The sequence below is a fragment of the Solanum stenotomum genome, chromosome 1, assembly GCF_019186545.1.
Source record: "Solanum stenotomum isolate F172 chromosome 1, ASM1918654v1, whole genome shotgun sequence".
In the NCBI taxonomy this organism is placed as follows: domain Eukaryota; kingdom Viridiplantae; phylum Streptophyta; class Magnoliopsida; order Solanales; family Solanaceae; genus Solanum; species Solanum stenotomum.
The window spans coordinates 85,491,419-85,517,635 of record NC_064282.1 but is presented as its reverse complement, the minus strand read 5'-3'; the positions used below and the strand labels follow the sequence as shown (position 1 = coordinate 85,517,635).

General features: G+C 37.1%; 1 protein-coding gene, 1 long non-coding RNA gene and 1 pseudogene across 2 annotated transcripts in view; 1 reads left to right on the top strand and 2 right to left on the bottom strand.

Moving 5' to 3' along the window:
• LOC125864367 (sphinganine C4-monooxygenase 1-like) overlaps positions 1-26,217 on the top strand; it is a 752,368-nt gene that overhangs the window by 371,567 nt on the left and 354,584 nt on the right. The gene's annotated exons all lie outside the window — the stretch shown is intronic.
• LOC125858060 (adenylate isopentenyltransferase 3, chloroplastic-like) lies at positions 6,219-7,028 on the bottom strand (annotated as a pseudogene).
• On the bottom strand, positions 16,187-18,474 carry LOC125864683 (uncharacterized). Its single transcript, XR_007446262.1, has 3 exons — positions 18,406-18,474; positions 17,898-17,974; positions 16,187-16,393 (listed from the first exon to the last, which is right to left on the bottom strand). It is a non-coding gene; the product is annotated as an uncharacterized LOC125864683 (long non-coding RNA).

Genomic DNA, 26,217 nt, shown 5'->3' with positions numbered 1-26,217 from the left:
ATAGAGTTTGATGTGAGATCTATACTGATCATAAGACTCTTCAGTACATCATGAGCTAGGGGGACCTTAATTCGAGGCAGTGTCATTGGATTGAGGTCCTAAAGGACTATGACTTTTCTATTATCTACTATCCAGGCAATGCGAATGTAGTAGCGGACGCCTTGAGCCGGAAGGCGAGGAGTATGGGTAGTCTAGCCTTCCTTTCTGTTTCGGAGCGACCGTTGGCTTTGGCACCCAGTCCTTAGCTAACCAGATGATCAGACTTGATATTTCAGATTCCAGACGGGTATTAGCCTATGTGGGAGTTCAGTCGTCTTTGCTAGATCGGATCCGTGGTTGTCAGTTTGAGGATGAGTCTTTGGTGGCACTTAGAGATAGGGTATTGACAGGTGATGCTATACAGGCTACCTTAGATTCGGATGGGGTTCTGAGAGTCGATGGACGATTGTGTGTTCTGAGAGCTGGGGGTTTGATTCAGTTGATCTTGAGCTAGACCCATGATTCCAGATATTCCATCCATCCGGACATGGCTAAGATGTATCGTGATTTGAGACAACATTATTGGTGGAGCGGTATGAGGAGAGATATTGTCGACTACGTATCCCGTTGTTTGTGTTGCCAGCAGGTGAAGGCCGAGTATTTGAGGCCTGGTGGCAAGTTCCAGAGACTACCCATTTCGGAGTGGAAGTGGGAACGTATCACTATGGACTTCATTGTGGGGTTGCCTCGGACATCTAGAGGTGTTGACAGTATTTGGGTCATCATGGATCGATTGAGCAAGTCAACACACTTCCTTCCTGTTCACACTACTTTCAGTGCCAATAAGTTGGCTCGTATCTACATTAGGAAGGTGGTTCGTCTTCATTGCATGCCTATTTCTATCATTTTAGACCGGGGTTCACAGTTCACTTCCAGCTTTTGGAGGGCTTTTTAGGAGGAGTTGGGCACCCGTGTCCACCTTAGCACAACTTTTCACCCACAGGCGGATGGCCAGTCGGAGCGTACTATTTATGTCCTTGAGGATATGTTGCGGGCCTATGTTATCGATTTTGGAGGTTAGTGGGACCAGTTCTTGCCTTTGGCGGAGTTTGCGTACAACAACAACTACCACTCTAGTATTCAGATGGCCTCATTCGAGGCCTTATATGGTAGACGTTATCGCTTTCCAGTTGGTTGGTTTGAGTCTATAGAGCCTAGGCCGCGTGGTACAGATTTGCTTCAAGAGGCCTTGGATCAGGTGAGGGTAATTCAGGATAGGCTCAAGACGACTCAGAGTAGACATCAGAGTTACGTGGATCACAGGCGTCGACCGTTGAGGTTTGCAGTTGGTGACCGGGTATTTCTCCGAGTATCACCCATGAAGGGCGTGATGAGATTCGGGAGGCAAGGCAAGCTTACCCTTAGGTATACAGGCCTTTTCGAGATTTTGAGAGCAGTTGGCGAGGTTGCCTATGAGTTAGCTTTACCTCCAGCACTATCGGCTATCCACCCAGTTTTCCATGTTTCGATGTTGCGCTGGTATGTTTCAGATGAGTCTCATGTGCTCCAGTATGATTCAGTTGAGTTGGATGATCGTCTGACCTTTATAGAGGTGCCGGTTGCCATTCTAGCCAGAGTTGTCAGGCAGTTGCAGTCGAGAGCCATTCATGTTGTTAACGTCAGTTGGAGGCATCGTCCAGTCGAGGAGGCTACTTGGGAGACCGAGCAGGAGATGCGAGAGTAGTTTCCCGGCTTGTATGAGCCTTCAGGTACTTCTTGATCCTTTCTTTGCGGACGAAAGTCTTTTTTAGTAGTGGATATTGTAATGACTCTCCTGGTCATGTCTGTGTCTTGCCTTCTGTGTGTCATTTACAGCTTTCCTGTAGCGACCCCAAGTCATTTATGACTTGCTGGGACTGACAGTTCGGTCACCTGGTCGTTCGTTTGGTTTTGGTGTGAGATTTTGTGTTTGGAGCTTATGAACCTTAAACGATCATTTTTTTTATCAAAAGTTAAAGAAGATGAGATCAGAATCTATTTCTGATGATTCCATCAGCTCCGAAAGGGTCATTTTAGGCTAGTAGCATGGTTAGCATGACTCCCGAGGTTTTCAGTGTGAGTCGGTGTGATTAGGCATTTTAACTTTAAGTTTAAGCCTAAGTTTGACTTTGGTCAACATTCTGAGTAAACGCGCTCGGATGAGAATTTCGCCAGCGCGATTAGCTTCGGAATGTCAAGTTCGGTCTAGATTGACCTTCTTTTGTGTCTCGAGGTTTTCGATATTTTTCGGAGCTCTTTTGTTGTTTTTGACTAAAATTGGCATTTGGGTGTGGGACCCACTTTTTGTCAAGATGATCTTGTATGGAAATTTGAATGTGCCATTGAGTTCGGAATATCAAATTTGGTATGGTTGCATATCTCGTTTGCGTGCACGGGGTTCCGAACAAGATCGGAGCACCCCGTCGGAGTTTTTAGTTTTTGGGAAATTGCAGAAAATTGCCATAAAATGCAGATTCATCAGCAACATTTCCCAAACTTAAAACCCTCATAACTTTCTCATCTTTCATCTGAATTAGGCGATTCAAAGTGCGGGAGCTTCATATTTTTGGTGGTTTCGTTGTAGAGTGTTCGGAAGTTGTTGGGTGCATGTAGTTAGAGGTAAATTTCGCGAGAAACATGACTGCTCTACCCTTTTGTTGAGCATTTATTTTTGGCATCCTTGTTTTGATCATATCTCACTCATTTTAGCTCGGTTTTGGGTGATTCAAAGTCCCATGTGTTAAGAATTGTCGTGGCTTCGTCGTAGAGTATTCAAGGATTGTTGGGCACCATTAGATCCTTGTAGATTTCGAGTTTAGATTGATGCAATGTTTTCTTTTTAATTGATTAAATTGTGACTTTCTTGCTTGTTGGTTTTTGCTGCGTTTTGAGCCCCGAATTGTGTTCCATTTTGGAACACAAGTTTGGGGTGCTGTTTAGGGTGTCTTGACGGAGTCAAATTCGAACAGTTCGGTGCGGGTCCCACGATTCCAGTTTTTGACTCCCAAATTGACCCATCTCCGTTTGTTGTGATCTTGGTGTCTAAACGACCGTAATAACGTTGTGACTCTTTTTTTATAGCGGGGCAGCGTTTCGAGGCCGTTCGGAAAGGAAAAGCTCCGGAGAAGTGATTTTGGAGCGCATGTGATCGGCCTACAGGTAGGCTACAATTTCCCTCTCTTAGATTAAATTCAAGAATGTGAATGCATGTTGATTAGTTGGGATTTTGGTTGGGTAGTTATTGAATCACGTTTAGGTGTTTAAAAATCATGTTTTCGGCCTATTTCGAGAATGATCGGGTAATTGTGAGCATGCTTTGTGTTATTAATTGACCCTCCTCGCTATGTAGAGTGCTTGCATGCTTAATTACTGTAGACTGGTGTAGCAGACTTGAGTCTGATAGTTTGGGCCTTAGCTAGGCGAAATGCTTGCTCCGGCTATAATTATTCTTATTTTTGCCGATGTTACGGCTTCACGAGTTATGTCGGCGACACTAATTCTGCTTCGCAATTTGAATTTGAATTTTGATTCGGTTCCAAGGACTTTCATTGATTGGCTAAGTGTGGACGGCGTTCCACGAACATTATGAGTGTGGATCGATTAGGAATCTTTCAGTAGCTACATTGGCACCTTTATAGAGCATCTGGTTTAAGGTCCGGCCTCTATTGCCCAGATACTTATATAGAGCATCCGGTTAGTGTTCCGGCCTATGTTACTTGATACTTGTGATTGGTTACTTGGGTACTTCTGGTGAGTATCCGTTCGAGGTCTTGCCTCCGTACTGTCAGATTCTACTAATTAGGGTTGAGGTTCTGGTTCAATGTTCTCTGATCTTGGGTTCTTATATGCAATTCTCTTTAGTTATAGTAATTCTGTGTACTCGTCGGGCTTATGGGTGTCCATTCGGGTTTTTATTTAACTTGCACACGAGTGTACCTTCTGGGCTTATGGGGTCCAGTTAGGTGTAGTTAGCTTATAAATTACTTTAGTTAGTTCTTTCTACACTCGTGTGCATTCCATTGTTAGTTAGATTTTCATTCTTGACTTCGTTTTGTGTTATTCCATCTTTTTAGATTGCCTTTTCTTTTCAAGTTCAGTCGGCCTATGATGCCTACTGGATACCTGTTGTTTTGGTACTCATGCTACGCTCTGCATCTATTTCGTAATGCAGGTCCGAGCACCAGTGGCTAGCGTTGATCCAATTTGGAGTAGTCTGATCTGGAGACGGGGTTGAGCACACGACGTTTTGCACTATTTCAGTCTCCATCTGTGTATATAGATGTGCATTTTACCTTTTGAGACAGTCCAGTCTCGGTGGTCCACTTTTGGGACTTGTACTCATTTTGTTAGTAGCTCTGTACCAGTGATTTCCATGTTCTGGGAGAGATCTTTATTTGTATATATGTTTTGGTTTGCTTCCGCTTGTTTATGTTGTTATCTTAAATTTTGCCTACTCTTGTTTAGTTTATGCCCTCAGACCCATTACTTATTGTTCCGGTTACGCGTTGGCTTACCTACTGGTGGGTTATAGTAGGTGTCATCATGATTCGAGGAATCGGATCATGACATTGTTGTTGTTGATTAAAAAGTATTCATTTTAGCTACACATAAAATAAAATTATAATAATAATTAGTTTAAAATAGTAACTAATCTCATTAAAACCACTCATGCATACACTCATACATTAAAAAATCTTATAAATATACAGTTAATAAGTAAAACCTTTCTTGAGATGTAATAAACTATGTAAAATAATATATTTTTCTTGATTGTGCTTATGAAAGAGATTGCATTGAGCATTTGTAGTAAAATGTATTTGTGGACTTATTAATTATCATGCCATATTCAGAAATACTAATATCTTTTAGGATAAGATCAATGACTTTTGAAAAATGTACAGATATGTCAACTGGAATTTTGGTAATGACAAGTAAATAATTTTAGGATAAAGTTATCAAATGTATATTGTTTGGAAATCGCATATAACTGGGAATTTATAGTAAAATGTGAATATGAACTTATGAATTGGTATATACCAAATTTAAAAAAATTCTTATCTTTTAGGATAAGAATAATTCTTGAAAAAAACCTACAAATACGTCAGCTTGAATTTGGGTGATTAGGCTTAAATAATTTTAGGATGAAGTTTCTAGATGCACATTGTTATGAGATCATATACAAGATTGACGAAAATATGGATTTCGAAAGGATTGTAAAAAGAACTCAATAATATTTCTGAAGGAATACATTCAAGTGATAATGCGTCAATTCATACAGTATTTAACAACACGTCATAAGTACTAAGTCTAATTCAATTATAAGGAAAGGAACAATTATCGATAACTATTTCAATAACAATTATTTATATTTTCTTGTGCAGCATGTAATAATAGATAACTGTTTTATTGAATGAAGCATCCATGATCGTGATTGAATTAGGTAGAATATATTTCCTTAAATGATCCTTACCGATAGATTGCAAATTTATTATTTTATCTTCTTTGTGTATGCAACAATTTTAAATTTGGAGGTAAGAATGTTATTCTTTAAAATTCTTTTAGGTTAGAATCTTCCCAAACATTTATAGTCATTTATTTTTTTACTCTATAATCTTGACATTGAGAATGATCTCATGTAATTGTGAAAGAACGTATTTATATTAATATATATTAAATATCAAATACTTGGATTTGGACTTGGACTTGGCGCTTGGGATTGCATCGGACCTTAAAATAAATATTTTTATAAAGCTTAAATATATACTCTATAAATAACAATTATTTTACAAACAAGAATAGTATATATATCTGTAGTTTGATACAAAATGTAGAAAATAGGTCGAACATTAAAGTGACCAAGAGAAAAAATAACACAAGATAAATATAATGATAGTTTATGTACACTCAATACTAATATTGTGATGATCATTTTTGAGAAATCTTTCCACAATATCTAGGCATGGTTACAAAACAGTATTCCTCCATTCTTCGTCAACAACTTCTTTTCTATCTTCTTTGAAAACGTCAGTAGCAATAATATGATGCGCCGACCACATTTTCTCATTTATTAATCATTGAATCTTGTCAAGTTGGTTACAAATTAATATACGAAGATTACGCTTGATACATGAAATTGAAGCTTGTAGAATCATCTTCTTTGATTCATCATCTCCGTCTATATTTTTTTCTTCCCTTAAATATTTGTCCATTTCAGGTACACCAATGGACCGTCTGATTCCTTTGGTGTAATCTGCATCTGCAATGAAAAATTGCCGCACCTCATCCACCAGCCCTGCATGCAACATAAATTTAAGAATATTTTTATTTAGGTGAACATATATTTGAAAATCGAAAGTATTATTAAGAAAACTATATAAGAAAAGTTTAACTTAGAGTCATTATTATATTTTGATTCATATATAAAATAACTACAGAAACTACCTGCATTGACCATTTCATCAACCCTCGTGTCAACTCTACGGTTCAAGACTGATTGCTCTACATCAATCCAAATAAAGCAACTGTCATACTTATGTTTGAACATGAATACAGGGTCTTCCACAAGTTTTTCAATAAACGAATTTGACCCTCCAACAATAATTGGAGCACATTGAGTCTTCAAAATTTTTTCTATGTATTCAATGCACTTCAGACAGAAATCTTCGGCCGTGAAGTTTGAATCTGGCTCAATTTCACCTAAAAAATTGTGAAACAAAATAATTGTCAATTAATATTCATATTAAAATAAAGGAATCACAAAAAAAATGTGTTTTCCAAATATGTATACCTAGCAAATAGTGTCGTACACCTTATTTCTCAGTGTATGTGATCTTGTTGGTAACGATTTCAAGTCCATTATAAACTTGCATTTTGTCCGAGTTGATTATTTCTCCTCAAAAATGGGTGGCAAGGTCAACAGAGAGACGAGATTTTCCCGTTCCTATTGCTCCCATTATGAACACCACTTTCTTCTTTTTGAACTTGTTGTTGTGGATGATGAAAGTATTCATTTTAGCTACACAAAAAATAAAATTATAATAATAATTAGTTTAAAATAGTAAATAATCTAATGAAAACCACTCATGCAAACACTCATTCAGTAAAAAATATTATAAATATAAGGATAAAAAGTAGAAACCTTGCTTGAGATGTAATAAACTATGTAAAATAATATATTTTTCTTGATGGTGGTTATGAAAGAGAATGCATTGAGCATTTATAGTAAAATATATTTGTGGACTTATTAATTATCATACCATATTCAGAAATAATGATATCTTTTAGGATAAGATCAATGACTTTTGAAAAATGTATAGATATGTCAACTTGAATTTTGGTAATGACAAGTAAATATTTTTAGCATAAACTTAACAAATGTACATTGGTTGGAGATTGCATATAACCGGACAATTATTGTAAAAATGTGATTATTAACTTATGAATTGGTATATACCAATTTTCTTTTTAAAAAACCATATCCTTTAGGATAAGAATAATTCTTGTAAAAAGCCTACAGATACGTCAGCTTGAATTTGGGTGATTAGGCTTAAATAATTTTAGGATGAAGCTTCTAGATGAACATTGTTATGAGATCATATACAAGATTGACGAAAATATGAATTTCGAAAGGATTGTAAAAAGAACTCAATAATATTTCTAAAGGAATACATTCAAGTGATAATGCGTCAATTCATACACTATTTAACAACACGTCATAAGTACTAAGTCTAATTCAATTAGAAGGAAAGGAACAATTATCGATAACTATTTCAATAACAATTATTTATATTTTCTTGTGCAGCATGTAATAATAGATAACTGTTTTATAGAATGAAGTATCCATCAACGTGATTGAATTAGGTAGAATATATTTCTTTAAATGATCTTTACCGATAGATTGCAAATTTATTATTTTCACTTCTTTGTCTATGCAACAATTTTAAATTTGGAGTTAGGAATGTTATTCTTTAAAATTCTTTAAGGCTAGAATCTTCCCAAACATTTATAGTCATTTATTTTTTCACTCTATTCTCTTGACATTAAGAATAATCTCATGTAACTGTGTAAGTACGTATTTATATTAATATATATTAAATATAAAAGACTTGGATTTGGACTTGGACTTCGCGCTTGGGCTTGGATCGGACCTTAAAATAAATATTTTTATAAAGCCTAAATATATACTCTATAAATAACAATGATTTTACAAACAAGAATAGTATATATATTTGTAGTTTGATACAAACTGTACAAAATGGGTAAAAAATTAAAGTGACCAAGAGAAAAAATAACATAAGATAGAGATAATGATAGTTTATGTACACTCAGTACTAATATCGTGATCATCATTTTTCAGAAATCTTTCCACAATATCTAGGCATGGTTGCAAAACAGTATTCCTCCATGCTTCGTCAACAACTTCTTTACTATCTTCTTCGAAAACGTCAGTAGCAATAATATGATGCTCCGACCACATTTTCTCATTTATTAATCGTTGAATCTTGTCAAGTTGGTTACAAATTAATATACGTGTATTACGCTTGATACTTTAAATTGAAGCTTGAAGAATCATCTTCTTTGATTCATCATCTCCGTCTATATTTTTTTCTTCCCTTAAATATTTGTCCATTTCAGGTAAACCGATGGACCATCTGATTCCTTTGGTGTAATCTGCATCCGGAATGAATAATTGCCGCACCTCATCCACCAGCCCTGCATGCAACATAAATTTAAGAATAGTTTTATTTAGGAGAACATATAGTTGAAAACCGAAAGTATTGTTAAGAAAACTATATAAGAAAAGTTTTAGTTAGAGTCATTATTATATTTTGATTCATATATAAAATGACTACAGAAACTACCTGCATTGACCATTTCATCAACCCTCGTGTCAACTCTACGGTTCAAGACTGATTGCTCTACATCAATCCAAATAAAGCAACTGTCATACTTATGTTTGAACATGAATACAGGGTCTTCCACAAGTTTTTCAATAAACGAATTTGACCCTCCAACAATAATTGGAGCACATTGAGTGTTCAAAATTTTTTATATGTATTCAATGCACTTCAGACAGAAATCTTCGGCCGTGAAGTTTGAATCTGGCACAATTTCACCTAAAAAATTGTGAAACAAAATAATTGTCAATTAATATTCACATTAAAATAAAGGAATCGCAAAAGAATGTCTTTTTCAAATATGTATACCTAGCAAATAGTGTCGTACACCTTGTTTCTCAGCGTATGTGATCTTGTTGGTAACGATTTCAAGTCCCTTATAAACTTGCATTTTGTCCGAGTTGATTATTTCTCCTCGAAAATGGGTGGCAAGGTCAATAGAGAGACGAGATTATCCCGTTCCTGTTGCTCCCATTATGAACACCACTTTCTTCTTGTTGAACTTGTTGTTGTTGATGATAAAAGTATTCATTTTAGCTACACATAAAATAAAATTATAATAATACTAAGTTTAAAATAGTAAATAATCTAATGAAAACCACTCATGCATACTCTCATTCATTAAAAAATCTTATTAATATAAGGTTAAAAAGTAAAAACCTTGCTTGAGATGTAATAAACTATGTAAAATAATATATATTTCTTGATGGTGGTTATGAAAGAGATTGCATTGATCATTTATAGTAGAATGTATTTGTGGACTTATTATTTATCATACCATATTCAGAAATACTGACATCTTCTAGGATAAGATCAATGACTTTTGAAAAATGTATAGATATGTCAACTTGAATTTTGGTAATGACAAGTAAATAATTTTAAAATACACTTAACAAATGTACATTGTTTGGAGATCGAATATAACCGGACAGTTATAGTAAAACTGTGATTATGAACTTATGAATTGGTATATACCAATTTTTTTTAAACAAACCATATCTTTTAGGATAAGAATAAGTCTTGTAAAAAGCCTACAGATACGTCAGCTTGAATTTGGGTGATTAGACTTAAAAAACTTTAGGATGAAGTTTCTAGATTCACATTGTTATGAGATCATATACGAGATTGACGAAAATATGGATTTCGAAAGGATTGTAAAAAGAACTCAATAATATTTCTGAAGGAATACATTCAAGTGATAATGCGTCAATTCATACACTATTTAACAACACGTCATAAGTACTAAGTCTAGTTCAATTAGAAGGAAAGGAACAATTATCGATAACTATTTCAATAACAATTATTTATATTTTCTTGTGCAGCATGTAATAATAGATAACTGTTTTATTGAATGAAGCATCCATCATCGTGATTGAATTAGGTAGAATATATTTCCTTAAATGATCCTTACCGATAGATTGCAAATTTATTATTTTCACTTCTTTGTCTATGCAGCAATTTTAAATTTGGAGTTAAGAATGTTATTCTTTAAAATTCTTTAAGGTTAGAATCTTCCCAAACATTTATAGTCATTTATTTTTTCACTCTATTATCTTGACATTAAGAATGATCTCACGTAATTGTGTAAGTACGTATTTATATTAATATATATTAAATATCAAAGACTTGGATTTGGACTTGGACTTGGCGCTTGGGCTTTGATCGGACCTTAAAATAAATATTTTTATAAAGCTTAAATATATATAGTCTATAAATAACAATGATTTTACAAACACGAAAAATATATATATCTGTAGTTTGATACAAACTGTACAAAATAGATCAAAAATTAAAGTGACCAAGATAAAAAATAACATAAGATAGAGATAATGATAGTTTATGTACACTCAGTACTAATATTGTGATCATCATTTTCCAGAAATCTTTCCACAATATCTAGGCATGGTTGCAAAACAGTATTCCTCCATGCTTCGTCAACAACTTCTTTTCTATCTTCTTTGAAAACGTCAGTAGCAATAATATGATGCACCGACCACATTCTCTCATTTATTAATCATTGAATCTTGTAAAGTTGGTTACAAATTAATATACGAGTATTACACTTGATACTTGAAATTGAAGATTGAAGAATCATCTTCTTTGATTCATCATCTCCGTCTATATTTTTTTCTTCCCTTAAATATTTGTCCAATTCGGGTACACCAATGGACCATCTGATTCCTTTGGTGTAATCTGCATCTGGAATGAAAAATTGCCGCACCTCATCCACCAGCCCTGCATGCAACATAAATCTAAGAATAGTTTTATTTAGGAGAACATATATTTTAAAATCGAAAGTATTATTAAGAGAACTATATAAGAAGAGTTTTAGTTAGAGTCATTATAATATTTTGATTCATATATAAAATAACTACAAAAACTACCTGCATTGACCATTTCATTAACCCTCGTGTCAACTCTATGGTTCAAGACTGATTGCTCTACATCAATCCAAATAAAGCAATTGCCATACTTATGTTTGAACATGAATACAGGGTCTTCCACAAGTTTTTCTGTCACAACCCGATTTATCAAGTCATGATGGCACCTACTATAACCCACCAGCAGGTAAGCCAACCCACAAACCGGAACCACAAGTAATGGGTCTGAGGGTAGAAATTAAACAAGAGTAGGAAAATAACAATATAAATAGGCGGAAGCAACCCAAAACATATATACAAATAAAGATCCCTCCCAGAACCTGGAAGTCACCAGTACAGAGCTACTACAAAATGAGTACAAGTCCTAAAACTGGACAACAGAGACTGGACTATCTCGAAAGGAAAAAGACAAGTCTATATATACATATGGAGACTGAAATAGTACAAAACGCCGTGTACTCACCCCCGTCTCTGGATAAGTCTACTCCAAGCTCGATCAACGCTGGGGGTATGTACACGAGCGTACATGCAACAAAGACAAGTAATCTAACTAACTCCGTCGGGCTCCCATAAACCCGACAGATGCACCGGCAGTTGAAGTAAAATAATGGAGCTAGAAGGTCTATCACAATATTACCCANAAGTGAACAAAGGGTCGTTCTAGACCAAAATCGATCTTCCGAAGCTAACCTAGCTGTCAGAATTTTCATCTGAGCACGTCTTCCAAGAAGGTTGACCAAAGTCAACTTTTCAAGTTATAAAAATCTCCAAAACAGGGAAACGGGCCTAAAACCCAAACGAACAACCAGGCGACCGAACAGTCAGTGCCAGCAAGTCATAAATGACTTGGGGTCGCTACAGGAACGCTCTAAACGATGGAATGAATGCTTTAATTTAAAAATGACCTGGAGGGTCAATACAATATCCACTACTAAAAGAACTTTCGTCCGCGAAAGTAAGAGTCAAGTAGTAACTGAATGCTCAAATAAGTCGGGGAACTGTGCCCTCATCTCATGCTCGGTCTCCCAGGTAGCCTCCTTAACTGGACGATGTCTCCAATGGACCTTAACCACAGGAATGGCTCTGGAACGCAACCGTCTGACATCTCTGGCCAAAATAGCAACTAGCTCCTTAATGTATCTCAAACTGTCGGCTGCGAATCCGATCCAGCAGAGATGACTGAGCATCCACATAAGCTAGTACACATCAGGAATCAAAGATATCAAGTCGTATCATCCGGTTAGCTAAGGACTGGATGTCCAAAGCTAATGGTCGCTCCGTAGTAGAAAGAAAAGCTAGACTATCCATACTCACTGCCTTCCAACTCAAGGCGTCCGCTACTACATTTGCCTTGCCCGGATGGTAGAAAATAGAGAGGTCATAGTCGTTCAGGAGCTTAATCCAACGGCGCTGTCTCGAATTAAGATCTCTCTGGCTCATAATGTACTGAAGACTCCTGTGATCAGTATAGATCTCGCATCGAACTCCATACAGGTAATGCCTCCAAATCTTAAGCGCAAAAACCACCTCCGCCAACTATAAGTCATGAGTGGGGTAGTTGCGCTCGTGCGACTTAAGCTGCCTCGACGCATAAGCAATAACGCTGTCCTGCTGCATCAGTACACAACCCAAACCAATGCCGGATGCGTCACAACAAACAGTAAACCCCTCGCCCTCAACTGGAAGAGTCAATATATGAGCGGTGGTAAGCAACTCCTTAAGCCTCAGAAAGCTCCTTTCACACTCCTCCGACCACACAAACGGAACAACCTGGCGAGGCAACCGAGTCAAAGGCGCTGCTATAGTAGAAAATCCCTCAACAAAACGCCTATAGTAGCCTGCCGATCCTACGAAGCTTCGAATCTCAGTCACAGAGGTGGGCCTGGCCCAATCACGAATGGCCTCAATCTTAGCGGGATCTACCATAATGCCATCCTTAGACACCACGTGCCCCAAGAATGATATGGACTCAAGCCAAAACTCGCACTTTGAGAACTTGGCATAAAGTCGCTGACCTCTCAAAGTCTGGAGCACTATCCTCAAATGCTGCTCATGCTCCTCCCGGCTCCGCGAGTAAACTAGAATGTCATCTATGAAGACTATGACAAATAAATCCATGTACGGCCTAAACACCCTAGTCATCAAGTCCATGAACGCGGTAGGGGCGTTAGTCAACCCAAAAGACATCACTAGGAACTCATAGTGGCCGTAACGAGTCCTAAATGCAGTTTTAGGGACGTTCGCTGCCCTAATCCTCAACTGGTGGTAGCCGGATCTTAAATCAATCTTAGAAAATACCACGGCACCCTGAAATTGGTCAAATAGATCATCAATCCTAGGCATGGGATAACGGTTCTTCACTGTCACCTTGTTCAACTGCCTGTAGTCGATGCACAATCGTATAGTACCGTTCTTTTTCTTCACGAAGAGGACTGGGGCACCCCAAGGCGATACACTAGGCCGAATGAATCCCTTATCTAAGAGATCCTGAATCTGAACACTGAGCTCCTTGAGCTCTACGGGGGCCATACTGTACGGTGGTATAGAAATGGGCTTAGTGCCCGGCTCTACTTCAATAGAAAAGTCAATGTCACGATCAGGAGGGAGACCAGGCAGATCGGCAGGAAACACATCTGTAAACACTCGAACAATAGGTACTGAATCAACGGTAGGACCCTCCCTACTAACATCTCTAACATAAGCTAAATAAGCCAAACACCCGCTAGCCATCAACCTCTGGGCCCGAACAAAAGATATCACCCCAACTGGTGTGCGACTACAAGAGCCCTGCCACACCACTGGTGGAATACCAGGCATGGCTAAACTAACGGTCTTAGAGTAGCAATCCAAGACCGCATGGTGGGGAGATAACCAATCCATACCCAAAATCAAATCAAAATCCACCATATCAAGCAAAATAAGATCAACCCTAGTGTCTCGCCTCTGAATAGTCACCACACAGGATCTAAATACCTGATCCACTACTAAAGAATCACCTACCGGGGTTGAAACACGCAACAACTCAACCAATAGCTCTGGGATCATACTCAATCGAGAAGCACAATAAACAGATATATAGGAATAAGTAGAGCCTGGATCAAATAAGGCGGATGCGGGCTGATGGCATAATAACACTGTACCTGTGATCATATCATCCGAGGTCTCAGCATCTGCTCTAGCTGGAGCTGCATTAAAGTGGGCCTGGACTCCCCTACCCTGTGTATCGGCTCTGCCCCCTAATCTGCCTCCTCGGGGACCACCCCGTATACCCTGGTGACCACCCCTACGGTCCTGTCCCTAGTCTCTGCCTCTAGCTGGAGGTGCTAGCGCTAGCGCATGCCTAGCTGCCTGTGGAGCGGGTAAGGCTAACCTACGATGGGGACACTCGCGGGCCCAATGATCTAACTCCCCACACTCATAGCACCCCTGGGACTGTCGACTGAGAGCTGGAGGTCGGCTACCTCGGCCAGAAGAACCCATCTGTGAACTATCTCGGCCCCGACTAGGACTGGCACTAAAACCAATATGGCGGTGCTGATCACCCTCCGATGCCTGGAGAGAGGCCTGGAAGGGGCTACTAGACTGACCCGACTGAAACCTCTGCTGAGATCTATCATAAGACTCTCGGGGTCTGAAACGGCGCCTATCATGGCTATCCTCCTGTCTAGCTCTCTTGTCGCTGCCCCCTTGGGCCTTGCGACAGAGTTGCTCGATAGTGCGGGCATGGTCCACTACATCCAGAAATGAGCGGCCCGCTGAGACTAAAGACAGAGTCTCAATCCGCAACTGTAGTCTCAAACCCCGAACAAAACAACGAACCCTCACCTCCTCAATAGGTAATATCATGGCGGCATGCCTGGAGAGCTCGTGGAATCGGGCCTCATACTCTGATACTGTCATGGAGCCCTGCTCTAACCGAGCAAACTGATCTCTGATGCTCCTGGGAATAAATCGGGCCAAGTAGGCCTCTGAAAACTCAGTCCATGTGACCGGTGGAGACCCAGCTGGCCTGGTCTCTAAGTATGTACGCCACCACTGCCTGGCGGGACCGTCTAACTGGTAAGCGGTGAAGTCTGCTCCTCTCGACTCCACTAAACCCAAAATCTGTAGCCGCTCGCGGCAAGTAACTAGAAACTCGTGGGCATCCTCCCCCACTGCCCCAGAAAACCTCGGCGGTGATAGTCGAAGGAACACCCCGAGCATCTTCTGCTCCCGTAGTGGCATGACGCCCTCCAAATCGACAGGCTAAACAACCGGTGCCGCTAGCTGCTGAACAACCGGTACCGCTGGTGTAGGTGGAGCTGGGGCCTGCTGCATACCCCCAATGGCAGCTAGTATCTGTACGAGCATCGCCTGAATATCTGGAGCTGCCACAGGCTCGGGCGGTGGCTCTATCACCAGCTCCGAAGTTTGCTCTCGATCCTGGGCTGGTGCTGTAACTCTGGCACGACCTCGAGGTCGGCCTCTACCCCTAGCTAGGGCCCTACCACGCGTGCGAGTCATCCCTATAAAAGAGTGGTACAAGTAAGATTTCAGAAACCGATAAGACACACAATGCACGACAGTGATACAAAAGCGACACGTTCCTAAAGACATCTTGTAGCCTCCCGAAGATAAGTAACGGACGTCTCTGTACCGATCTGCAGGACTCTACTAGACGTTAGCTCTGTACAAGTGAGACTGACGAACCTAGGCTCTGATACCAATTTGTCACGACCCGATTTATCAAGTCATGATGGCACCTACTATAACCCACCAGCAGGTAAGCCAACCCGTAACCCGGAACCACAAGTAATGGGTCTGAGGGTAGAAATTAAACAAGAGTAGGAAAATAACAATATAAACAGGCGGAAGCAACGCAAAACATATATACAAATAAAGATCCCTCCTAGAACCTGGAAGTCACCAGTACAGAGCTACAACAAAATGAGTACAAGTCCCAAAACTGGACAACAGAGACTGGACTGTCTCGAAAGGAAAAAGACAAGTCTATATATACATATGGAGACTGAAATAGTACAAAACGCCGTGTACTCACCCCCGTCTCTGGATAAGTCTACTCCAAGCTCGATCAACGCTGTCTACTAGTGCTCGGACCTGCATCACAAAATAGATGCAGAGCGTAGCATGAGTAGCAAAACAACAGGTACCCAGTAGGCATCATAGGCCGACTGAGCAAGATAAGGAATAGTAAACTGAAATGCGAATAAAGGGTCACAATCAAAGGCAAAAGAGTAGTAAATAGAGGGTATGTACACGAGCGTACATGCAACAAAGACAAGTAATCTAACTAACTCCGTCGGGCTCCCATAAACTCGACGGGTACGCTCGTGCACAATAAAAGAAGCCACCTGCACGGACCCCCATAAGCCCGGCAGATGCACCAGCAGATGAAGTAAAATAATGGAGCTAGAAGGTCTATCACAATATTACCAATTTCCGGACTTTTAACTGAACCATTCCCAATTATATTCCAAGATCTCATTACGTCCCGGACTTTAATCGGAACCTCTCCAACCTCCAAATCCTCAACCTACAGATGAGAGTAATCAAGACTAAACTGAAGCTTTAGTGAGGAATTGGGAATACACCACGTGCAAGATGGACCACGAACTCGAACCGGGTACTATAGCTAATGAGTCAACCTATATGGGCTGGACCACGGACTCGAACCGGGTGCTATAGCCAAAGGTCGGGCACGGGTGGGCTGGACCATGGACTCGAACCGGGTACTGTAGCCAAAATCAGATCACAGGTAAGCTGGACCGCGGACTCTAAATGGGTACTGTAGCTAAGCATGGACATAAGTAAGCTGCACCACGGACTCTAACCGGGTACTGTAGCCGAAACCAGATCACAGGTAAGCTGGACCATGGACTCTAACCGGGTACTGTAACAAAGCCTGGACATAAGTAAGCTGGACCACGGACTCTAACCGGGTACTGTAGCCAAAACCAGATCACAGGTAAGCTGGACCACGGACTCTAACCGGGTACTGTAGCTAAGCCTGGACATAAGAAAGCTGGACCACGGTCTCTAACCGGGTGCTGTAGCTAAGAATCAATATCCAACCATACGTCGCGGGAAATATCACCAAACCGATTACCATAAATAATCATTTTTGTTCGACCCTCATATACCCCAAATCGCTGAGGAAGTATCCAATAATGAGTAAGCTAGACCACGGACTTTAACCTGGTATTTGTAGCCGATAGAAAAGCAGGGCATTATGGATACAAGGTCATAAGTTGAGTTACCGCCTAGCTAAGGCTCAGACTATCAGACTCAAGTCTGCTATATCAGTCTACAAGGAGCTGATCGTCCGTAACGACGTCGAAAAAAGCTCTACTGCCCAACGACATCCGAAACCTCACAAGTCTATGGCAACAGTAGTCTAAGCCTAGACTAAGGCCAAACATACTTCAAATCAATATTATCATATACACCACAAAGTATGGATGTTCAGTAATATCAAGAGACATGCTGTCATAATCCAACACTTTCCCGAGCATGCTCGACACCCGAACCCCTCCATACTCAAGCAAATCAATAAACAAATGCCTAAACATGCTCAATCTCACGAGAGAAAGCCATAGCCTACCTGAAAGCCGACCACGCGTGCTCCAACTCACGGTACCGGAACTTTTCCCCTCCGAACGGTCTCTAAATGCTTCCCCACTAACAAAAGGTCAATCACCTCGTCATTACGAATATAATGACACTAAAATTATATTTTTCGGAGTAGGACCCAAAATCGGGTCTAAAACGGGATTGTGGGGCCCACAATTGGAATCTGGAAAACGAATCCGTGAACACGTCCCAAATACCTTACTAAACTAATACCCCAAAATTTAGCACAAACAGATGCTTAAAACATTAAATCAGCCACAACAATTAAAAGTAGCAGCCCCTAGATAATCAATTTCTGGAAAAACGAGACCCTTCCAACCCAAACAGATTATACCACGACGATCCTTGCGAAAAACTCTACAAGTTAGCCTCAAGAATGACTCAAAACGGACCTAAGATGATCAAGATCTCACATTTCAAAATTCAACAATAATTCAATCCGGAAATCACCCTAGCAGTGGCTAAAATTGATTTCTTACCTCAAACGAAGCCTCCCCTCACGTTTCTGAGATCACCTCTAGATTCCCCACGAAATTCTCTTCAAGTTAGCCTTTTGAAGCACCTAATTTGGACTCAAAATGTAGGAGAAATCTTATGTTGAAGTTGAGGGAAAAAAATGGACGAAACTCGTCCTAAAATCTGGAAATTTCCAGATTTCCCTCCGCCGCCACGTGGCGTCGCGTGGCTCTGCCACATCACCGCCGCGTTAAAATTCTATAACCCTTCAAACTTAAATTTTGATGTTTCGGACTCGTTTGGAGTCGAAAAATTACAAACCTTATATGGAATCTGATTGAAAACGATATTTCGGACTCAACGGTGAAAGCGGAATTTCCATTTGGAGATCGCTTCGATGAAAATTGGGTCCCACACCCAGTATCGTTTTGAGCCAAATTCCACAACTGCCATCTAAAGCCTCGGGAAGTGAACAAAGAGTCGTTCTAGACCAAAATCGATCTTCCGAAGCTAACCTAGCTGTCAGAATTTTCATCTGAGCACGTCTTCCAAGAAGGTTGACCAAAGTCAAATTTTAAAGTTATAAAAATCTCCAAAACAGGGAAACGGGCCTCAAACCCAAACGAACGACCAGGCGACAGAACAGTCAGTGCCAGCAAGTCATAAATGCTTTAATTTAAAAATGACCTGGAGGGTCATTACATTTTCAATAAACGAATTTGACCCTCCAACAATAATTGGAACACATTGAGTCTTCAAAATTTTTTCTATGTATTCAATGCACTTCAGACAGGAATCTTCGGCCGTGACGTTTGAATCTGGCTCAATTTCACCTAAAAAATTGTGAAACAAAATAATTGTCAATTAATATTCACATTAAAATAAAGGAATCACAAAAAAAATGTCTTTTTCAAATATGTATACCTAGCAAATAGTGTCGTACACCTTGTTTCTCAGCGTATGTGATCTTGTTAATCACGATTTCAAGTCCCTTATAAATTTGCATTTTGTCCGAGTTGATTATTTCTCCTTGAAAATAGGTGGCAAGGTCAATAGAGAGACGGGATTTTCCCGTTCCTGTTGCTCCCATTATGAACACCACTTTCTTCTTGTTGAACTTGTTGTTGTTGATGATGAAAGTATTTGTTTTAGCTACACATAAAATAAAATTATAATAATAATTAGTTGAAAATAGTAAATAATCTAATGAAAACCACTCATGCATACACTCATTCATTAAAAAATCTTATAAATATAAGGTTAAAAAGTAGAAACCTTGCTTGAGATGTAATAAACTATGTAAAATAATATATTTTTCTTGATGGTGGTTATGAAAGAGATTGCATTGAGCATTTATAGTAAAATGTATTTGTGGACGTATTAATTATCATACCATATTCAGAAATACTGATATCTTTTAGGATAAGATCAATGACTTTTGAAAAATGTATAGATATGTCAACTTTAATTTTGCTAATGACAAGTAAATAATTTTAGGATAAACTTAACAAATGTACATTGTTTGGAGATCGCATATAACCGGACAATTATAGTAAAAATGTGATTATGAACTTATGAATTGGTATATAGCAATTTTTTTAAAAAAACCATATCTTTTAGGATAAGAATAATTCTTGTAAAAAGCCTACACATACGTCTGCTTGAATATGGGTGATTAGGCTTAAATAATTTTAGGATGAAGCTTCTAGATGAACATTGTTATGAGATCATATACAAGATTGACGAAAATATGGATTTCGAAAGGATTGTAAAAAGAACTCAATAATATTTCTGAAGGAATACATTCAAGTGATAATGCGTCAATTCATACACTGTTTAACACCACGTCATAAGTACTAAGTCTAATTCAATTAGAAGGAAAGGAACAATTATCGATAACTATTTCAACAACAATTATTTCTATTTTCTTGTGCAGCATGTAATAATAGATAACTGTTTTATTGAATGAAGCATCCAACATCGTGATTGAATTAGGTAGAATATATTTCGTTAAATGATCCTTACCGATAAAATGCAAATTTATTATTTTCACTTCTTTGTCTATGCAACAATTTTAAATTTGGAGTTAAGAATGTTATTCTTTAAAATTCTTTAAGGTTAGAATCTTCCCAAATACTTATAATCATTTATTTTTTCACTCTATTATCTTGACATTAAGAAGGATCTCATGCAATTGTGTAAGTACGTATTTATATTAATATATATTAAATATCAAAGACTTGGATTTGGACTTGGACTTGGAGCTTGGGCTGGGATCGGACCTTAAAATAAATATTTTTATAAAGCTTAAATATATATAGTCTATAAATAACAATGATTTTACAAACACGAAAAGTATATATATCTGTAGTTTGATACAAACTGTACAAAATAGGTCAAAAATTAAAGTGACCAAGAGAAAAAATAGCATAAGATAGAGATAATGATAGTTTATGTACACTCAGTACTAATATTGTGATCATCATTTTTCAGAAATCTTTCCACAATATCTAGGCATGGTTGCAAAACAGTATTCCTCCAGGCTTCGTCAACAACTTCTTTTCTATCTTCTTTGAACACGTCAGTAGCAATAATATGATGCACCGACCACATTTTCTCATTTATTAATCGTTGAATCTTGTCAAGTTGGTTACAAATTAATATCTGAGTATTACGCTTGATACTTGAAATTGAAGCTTGAAGAATCATCTTCTTTGATTCATCATCTCCGTCTATATTTTTTTCTTTCCTTACATATTTAACCATTTCAGGTACACCAATGGACCGTCTGATTCCTTTGGTGTAATCTGCATCTGGAATGAAAAATTGCCGCACCTCATCCACCAGCCCTGCATGCAACATAAATTTAAGAATAGTTTTATTTAGGAGAACATATATTTGAAAACCGAAAGTATTATTAAGTAAACTGTATAAGAAAAGTTTTAGTTAGAGTCATTATTATATTTTGATTCATATATAAAATAACTACAGAAACTACCTGCATTGACCATTTCATCAACCCTCGTGTCTACTCTACGGTTCAAGACTGATTGCTCTACATCAATCCAAATAAAGCAACTGTCATACTTATGTTTGAACATGAATACAGGGTCTTCCACAAGTTTTTCAATAAACGAATTTGACCCTCCAACAATAATTGGAACACATTCAGTCTTCAAAATTTTTTCAATGTATTCAATGCACTTCAGACAAAAATCTTTGGCCGTGAAGTTTGAATCTGGCTCAATTTCACCTAAAAAATTGTGAAACAAAATAACTGTCAATTAATATTCACATTAAAATAAAGGAATCACAAAAAAATGTCTTTTTCAAATATGTATACCTAGCAAATAGTGTCATACATCTTGTTTCTCAGCGTATGTGATCTTGTTAGTCACGATTTCAAGTCCCTGATAAATTTGCATTTTGTCCGAGTTGATTATTTCTCCTTGAAAATAGGTGGCAAGGTCAATAGAGAGACGGGATTTTCCCGTTGTTGTTGCTCCCATTATGAACACCACTTTCTTCTTGTTGAACTTGTTGTTCTTGATGATGAAAGTATTTGTTTTAGCTACACATAAAATAAAATTATAATAATAATTAGTTTAAAATAGTAAATAATCTAATCAAAACCACTCATGCATACACTCATTCATTAAAAAATCTTATAAATATAAGGTTAAAAAGTAAAAACCTTGCTTGAGATGTAATAAACTATGTAAAATAATATATTTTTCTTGATGGTGGTTATGAAGGAGATTGCATTGAGCATTCATAGTAATATGTATTTGTGGACTTATTAATCATCATACCATATTCAGAAATACTGATATCTTTTAGGATAAGATCAATGACTTTTGAAAAATGTATAGATATGTCAACTTTAATTTTGGTAATGACAAGTAAATAATTTTAGGATAAACATAACAAATGTACATTGTTTGGAGATCGCATATAACCGGACAATTATAGTAAAAATGTGATTATGAACTTATGATCTGGTATATAGCAATTTTTTTAAAAAAAACCATATCTTTTAGGATAGGAATAATTCTTGCAAAAAGCCTACACATACGTCAGCTTGAATTTTGGTAATTAGGCTTAAATAATTTTAGGATGAAGTTTCAAGATGCACATTGTTATGAGATCATATACAGGATTGACGAAAATATGGATTTCGAAAGGATTGTAAAAAGAACTCAATAATATTTCCGAAGGAATACATTCAAGTGATAATGCGTCAATTAATACACTGTTTAACACCACATCATAAGTACTAAGTCTAATTCAATTAGAAGGAAAGGAACAATTATCGATAACTATTTCAATAACAATTATTTATATTTTCTTGTGCAGCATGTAATAATAGATAACTGTTTTATTGAATGAATCATCCATCATCGTAATTGAATTAGGTAGAATATATTTCGTTAAATGATCCTTACCGATAAATTGCAAATTTATTATTTTCACTTCTTTGTCTATGCAGCAATTTTAAATTTGGAGTTAAGAATGTTATTCTTTAAAATTCTTTAAGGTTAGAATCTTCCCAAACACTTATAGTCATTTATTTTTTCACTCTATTATCATGACATTAAGAATGATCTCATGTAATTGTGTAAGTACATATTTATATTAATATATATTAAATATCAAAGACTTGGATTTGGACTTGGACTTGGCGCTTCGGCTTGGATCGGACCTTAAAATAAATATTTTTAAAAAGCTTAAAAATATATACTCTATAAATAACAATGATTTTACAAACAAGAATAGTATATATATTTGTAGTTTGATACAAACTGTACAAAATAGGTAAAAAATTAAAGTGACCAAGAGAAATAATAACAAAAGATAGAGATAATGATAGTTTATGCACACTCAGTACTAATATTGTGATCATCATTTTTCAGAAATCTTTCCACAATATCTAGGCATGGTTGCAAAACAGTATTCCTCCATGCTTCGTCAACAGCTTCTTTTCTATCTTCTTTGAAAACGTCAGTAGCAATAATATGATGCACCGACCACATTTTCTCATTTATTAATCTTTGAATCTTGTCAAGTTGGTTACAAATTAATATCTGAGTATTACGCTTGATACTTGAAATTGAAGCTTGTAGAATCATCTTCTTTGATTCATCATCTCCGTCTATATTTTTTTCTTCCCTTAAATATTTGTGCATTTCAGGTACACCAATGGACCGTTTGATTCCTTTGGTGTAATCTGCATCTGGAATGAAAAATTGCCGCACCTCATCCACCAGCCCTGCATGCAACACAAATTTTAGAATAGTTTTATTTAGGAGAACATATATTTGAAAACCGAAAGTATTATTAAGAAAACTATATAAGAAAAGTTTTAGTTAGAGTCATTATTATATTTTGATTCATATATAAAATAACTACAGAAACTACCTGCATTGACCATTTCATCAACCCTCGTGTCAACTCTACGGTTCAAGACTAATTGCTCTACATCAATCCAAATAAAGCAACTGTCATACTTATGTTTGAACATGAATACAGGGTCTTCCACAAGTTTTTCAATAAACGAATTTGACCCTCCAACAATAATTGGAACACATTCAGTCTTCAAAATTTTTTCAATGTATTCAATACACTTCAGACAGAAATCTTTGGCCGTGAAGTTTGAATCTGGCTCAATTTCACCTAAAAAATTGTGAAACAAAATAACTGTCAATTAATATTCACATTAAAATAAATGAATCACAAAAAAATGTCTTTTTCAAATATGTATACCTAGCAAATAGTGTCGTACACCTTGTTTCTCAGCGTATGTGATCTTGTTAGTCACGATTTCAAGTCCCTTATAAACTTGCATTTTGTCCGAGTTGATTATTTCTCCTCCAAAATGGGTGGCAAGGTCAATAGAGAGACGGGATTTTCCCGTTCCCGTTGCTCCCATTATGAAAACCACATTCTTCTTGTTGAACTTGTTGTTGTTGATGATGAAAGTATTCATTTTAGCTACACATAAAATAAAATTATAATAATAATTAGTATAAAATAGTAAATAATCTAATGAAAACCACTCGTGCATACACTCATTCATTAAAAAATCTTATAAATATAAGGTTAAAAAGTAGAAACCTTGCTTGAGATGTAATAAACTATGTAAAATAATATGTTTGTCTCGATGGTGGTTATGAAAGAGATTGCATTGAGCATTTATAGTAAAATGTTTTTGTGGACTTATTAATTATCATACCATATTCAGAAATACTGATATCTTTTAGGATAAGATCAATGACTTTTGAAAAATGTATAGATATGTCAACTTGAATTTTGGTAATGACAAGTAAATAATTTTAGGATAAACTTAACAAATGTACATTGTTTGGAGATCGCATATGACCGGACAATTATAGTAAAAATGTGATTATGAACTTATGAATTGGTATATAGCAATTTTTTTTAAAAAAACCATATCTTATAGGATAAGAATAATTCTTGTAAAAAGCCTACAGATACATCAGCTTGAATTTGGGTGATTAGGCTTAAATAATTTTAGGATGAAGTTTCTAGATGCACATTGTTATGAGATCTTATACAAGATTGACGAAAATATGGATTTCGTAAGGATTGTAAAAAGAACTCAATAATATTTCTGAAGGAATACATTCAAATGATAATGCGTCAATTCATACACTGTTTAACAACACGTCATAAGTACTAAGTCTAATTCAATTAGAAGGAAAGGAACAATTATCGATAACTATTTCAATAACAATTATTTATATTTTCTTGTGCAGCATGTAATAATAGATAACTGTTTTATTGAATGAAGCATCCATGATCGTGATTGAATTAGGTAGAATATATTTCCTTAGATGATCCTTACCGATAGATTGCAAATTTATTATTATCACTTCTTTGTCTATGCAGCAATTTTAAATTTGGAGTTAAGAATGTTATTCTTTAAAATTCTTTAAGGTTAGAATCTTCCCAAACATTTATAGTCATTTATTTTTTCACTCTATTATCTTGACATTAAGAATTATCTCATGTAATTGTGTAAGTACGTATTTATATTAATATATATTAAATGTCAAAGACTTGTATTTGGACTTGGACTTGGCGCTTGGGCTTGGATCGAACATTAAAATAAATCTTTTTATAAAGCTTAAATATATATAGTCTATAAATAACAATGATTTTACAAACAAGAATAGTATATATATCTGTAGTTTGATACAAACTGTACAAAATAGGTCAAAAATTAAAGTGACCAAGATAAAAAATAACATAAGATAGAGATAATGATAGTTTATGTACACTCAGTACTAATATTGTGATCATCATTTTTCAGAAATCTTTCCACAATATCTAGGCATGGTTGCAAAACAGTATTCCTCCATGCTTCGTCAACAACTTCTTTTCTATCTTCTTTGAAAACGTCAGTAGCAATAATATGATGCACCGACCACATTTTCTCATTTATTAATCTTTGAATCTTCCTAGGTAGCCTCCTCAACTGGACGATGTCTCCAATGGACCTTAACCACAGGAATGGCTCTGGAACGCAACCGTCTGACATCTCTGGCCAAAATAGCAACTGGCTCCTCAATGTATCTCAAACTGACGGCTGCGAATCCGATCCAGCAGAGATGACTGAGCATCCACATAAGCTAGTACACACCGGGAATCAGAGATATCAAGCCGTACCATCCGGTTAGCTAAGGACTGGATGTCCAAAGCTAATGGTCGCTCCGTAGTAGAAAGAAAAGCTAGACTACCCATACTCACTGCCTTTCGACTCCAGGCGTCCGCTACTACATTTGCCATGCCCGGATGGTAGAGAATAGAGAGGT